We start from the raw sequence: 4,078 nt of genomic DNA on the forward strand, positions 1-4,078 counted from the left end.
CAGTGGAAGAACTGGATGTCAGCTTCCAACCCTGGTAGGAGCAAACATTAGGCCACAGATCACACAGGGCCTGTGGCCTCTGGAAACCCATGGAACAGGACCCCTTGGCAGTGAATGTCAGTGAAGCCAACAAGCTGACCTATTCCGCACAGTCCAGGTAAGGATCCGAGCCACCCGGATGCCCCATCATGCGGGGCCTGGCCATTCATCTATAGCTCAGGACTAGGGCCCACGTCAAAGCCTAGTGAGGCCAGCACACGAGGCCAAGCCAGCCTGCATGTGTACCAGCTCCACCGTCAAGTGACAAAGTGACTCCAGTGCACACAGCGACCTGTGCACTCCAGTACACTGACCTAGCCAGTCCTGGCAGACAGACTCCGTGGACCCCCTCCCCTCCTGCCAGGAGCACACAGGGTGCTGACGACAGTAGATGCCTTTCTTGGGTATGACACAGCAATTCCCCCTGCGGGGAGTGTGCGCCCTGCTGCTTGAGAACTCCTGTGTACTGCTGCCTATCTCAGCTCCTGGAATACATCCAGTCACAGCCAAGAGAACCAGCAACAGGCAGCTCCCTGGGGGCTGTGCGACAGTTCATGTCCCCTACCACCCACAGACAGCAAGTGCCATTAAAAGATGAAATGAACTAACAAACTTGAAGAGATAAGTAGACTCTTAATTGTGGCAATTCTCCAAGAAAGTGTCACTCATTTAAATAAAATATTTAGTCATGACGTAAGGAAGGGGAATGAGAAAAGACCCACACTAGCTGTGAGAGATGCTGCCACATAATTAACCCTTCTCACTCTCCCCTGCCCACCTCGGTTCCTGCATGGGGGAAACCCGCTGCTGGAGCCCGTGGGCTGCAAGGCAGGGGTTGGGATGGGAGAAGCTTACCCACTCACTCTTACATCCTGGCTCTGCGTGCGGGCACTGGGCAGTCGTGGAGATTAATGATAATGATCACGATCATTATCCCACATCTGGGATGGTGGTACATAGTAATCACCTCCAGAAGAATCCAGCTGGACAGGGTGGGTTAGGAGTGGTGAGGATTTCTATAAGGGGAGCAGCTCCACTGGAGGGGAAGGAATGCCTTAGGCTCCTGGAGGCAGAGATAGGCCAGACCATTAGTGTCTTTTGGCTCTCGCGTGCAGGACATCTGGCCCACCTGTCCTCTCAGAATGCTGTGGTCACCTTGTCCCAGACCATCACCACTGCCCTCAGTCTAACTCCTAGACACCTGTTCTCTCAAGAGAGCCTCAACTGAGGACTGTTGACTTTAAAGGCAAGACAGCCTCTGACAAAGCAATGAAACATGATCGATTTCCCAGACACTGATGAGCCTTCCCTTAGCCTCTTCTTATTATTGCTAGTACACTACTGGCAAAACAAATAAACGAACAAAACAAACACTCTCTTGTGCACTCCTCACAGATCGTAGCTACTGCTCTGAATTTAATGGGGCGCTGGACCTCTCATCCCCTACCTGACCCTGACCACTAGACCACACCCACCTCATTCCCACCTCTTCCCAAATACTCAGCCAGGGGGCATATGTGAAGATCACCTTGGGAGAGACTTACCTGTCTTGAGGCAGTTTCTGCCAGGGAAGAGAATAGGGACAGATGGAGCCGTGCAGTCACCCAGCTGGCACCTGGGCTCTGGTGTGAGACCGTGTGGGTCCGGTCCCCCATAGCTCCTCACCCCCTGTTTATCAGGGGCAGAGCATGTGCTTCTGCTTGCCGTTGAGCACCTTGGTTTGCTGGGTTGTGATTCCGGGGCTTTGGTTGCGAGGAAGTTGAGATAAAGGCCATAAAGTGCCTTTAGCCGCACCTGCTGCCCTCTTCAACACGCCCAGAGCCCAAGCTATGTCTCTTCCTGCCCTTCGCAGCAGAGGGTCCTACTGATGGCAGAACAGGGGTATCTGGGCAGCTCCTTTGCTTACAGACAGGACCCAGGTAGGGAAAGGACTTGGCCAAGGTCCTAGAGAGACCAAGATCCTGGCAGCCTGGATCCCATCCCAGGTTCTCGCCCGCAGCAAGAGTAAATGGCAGAGTGCATGTCTGTACAACCCTGGACAAAGCCAGTCAGAAAAGCCCTGACCCGAACTGAGCTTGACCTTGACCCTCAGTCTCACTCCAGTCCCTCAGTCTACCTTGCCCCTGACCCTGACTTCAACCCTAATCCCTAACTCTATCCCTCACACTGACTTTAACCCAGACCCTCACCATATACTTTCCCTGGTGCCCATAAGAGGGCAGCCCCTGTCCGCTGTTGGGCCCCAGTGGTCAACCATCCCTCTGGGGGAGTGACAGCTGAGGTCCTGGGGCCCTCCTTGGGGCCCTACTCAGTCAGCATCTGCTTCACTCACATAGTGACACTGAGCGCCTCTCTGGCAGCCCCTGGTCACCCCTCTGGCCTCAGCATCCCTCTAGCCTTCTCTGGCACTGCAGCAGGCAAGGGGTACCCACGGGGAGCACCCGACCATGCACTGGCTCCAGCACCCTCGGGGGTTGTGTGAATAAACAGAGGCTTGTTCAGCACTCAGGTCCCTCTGAAGCCTGCCAGCTCCCACTGTGGGGTAGCCATTCCAGACCATACTCCAGACAGGGAACAGGGCTGCCGTGCACGAGGCCCCTCGGGAGGTTCGCTCATAGAGGAGTTGGCGGTCCCTCCAGGGGACTTCATGGGGCCACACTGTGCCCTGGTCCCTTTCAGGACACCCTCTCCATCAACCACCACATCTGGGTCACCAGCTGTGGCCTGGCCACCGTGTGGCATTCCTGCAGCTGGAGCTCCACACCAAGCAGCAGGGCAGTGCCTGGCGGTGTCCTGCCAGACTGGCCTCATCACTGCCAGGTGTGGGCATGTGGCCCCAGGAAGGCCAGGCCTGAGCCTCTGGTGTCCAGTGTGACTATGGAGCGAGGCACAGAGGGTGTCTGTCTTTTCTTCCCCTTCTCCTGAGGCTTCAGCTTCAATTTGCTGTCTACTCCCGGCCTGAGTTTGGCCAGGGCTCCATTTCCCTGGGGCCCATAAATCCTGGACACACTGGGACGTTGTTTGCACAGACGCTTCCCCAACCAGTCTGAGATGCTGACCTACTCTGGGGGTCAGACCCTTCAGAGTCCAGTCCCTCCTATGTCAACCTGTGTTCTGTCCTCATCCCTGACTGCTGTGGAGCACAGACGCCGGGCGAGACAGCATGCACTGCGCTTGGGGGATGGATGGAGAGCAGACACCCACTGTTCATCTACTAGTAAAAAGAGGGGCCCGGGTCTGGAAAGGGGCTGTGAAGAGACGAGGCGTCTTCCTAGGGTAACAGGGTCCTCATATGAGCTAGACCTGAAGGATGGCTCAGCCTGGGACCTAGTGGGACTGGAGGAGGGCATTTCTGCCAGAAGAGCAATGAGTGAGATGGGCAGGAGCTGGAGGGCAGGGCGGGACAAAGCAGCAGGTGTGGTTGGCAGGTGTGAAGTGCCATTGGAATTGATTAGGAAGAATCTTACCACTTCCTCAAGATCATGGCTGAAGAGAGAATCCTCATTCCGGGGAAGGCGGTGGGAACTGGAATAGTGGAGGGCCCTGAGCTGGGCCCTGCCAGGCCGCTCTGAACATCAGTGGGATCACTGAGGCACTGAGGTCCCTCCTGGCCAACCTGCCATGCAGAGACTGGGCACCAGCATGCTCTCTGGGCAGCCAGGAGCTCCTGCGGCAGCTGGGAGTGTGGACTGGGTGGGTCTTCGTACACAAAGCACTCACTGCAGTACTCAGGCTCATTACAGGAGACTCCTGCCTGCCTGCTCTGTGGGTTTTGTTGTAAGGGTCTGATACAGCCCTGGCTGCCCTTGGACTCTTCCAGGACTCTTTTAAAACACTGCAGCCCCTAAGGCTCTGTCCAGGGGCTCTTATTTATTTATTTATTATTTCTTTCTTTTTTTTGGGAGAGAGTCTCATTTTGTCACCAAGGATTGAGTGCAGTGGTGCGATCTTGGCTCACTGCATCCTTGACCTTCCAGGCTCAGTGAATTTTGCACCTCAGCCTCCTGAGTAGCTGTGACTACAGACACACACCACCACA

Source organism: Callithrix jacchus, chromosome 15, assembly GCF_049354715.1.
Source record: "Callithrix jacchus isolate 240 chromosome 15, calJac240_pri, whole genome shotgun sequence".
NCBI classification, from domain to species: Eukaryota; Metazoa; Chordata; class Mammalia; order Primates; family Cebidae; genus Callithrix; species Callithrix jacchus.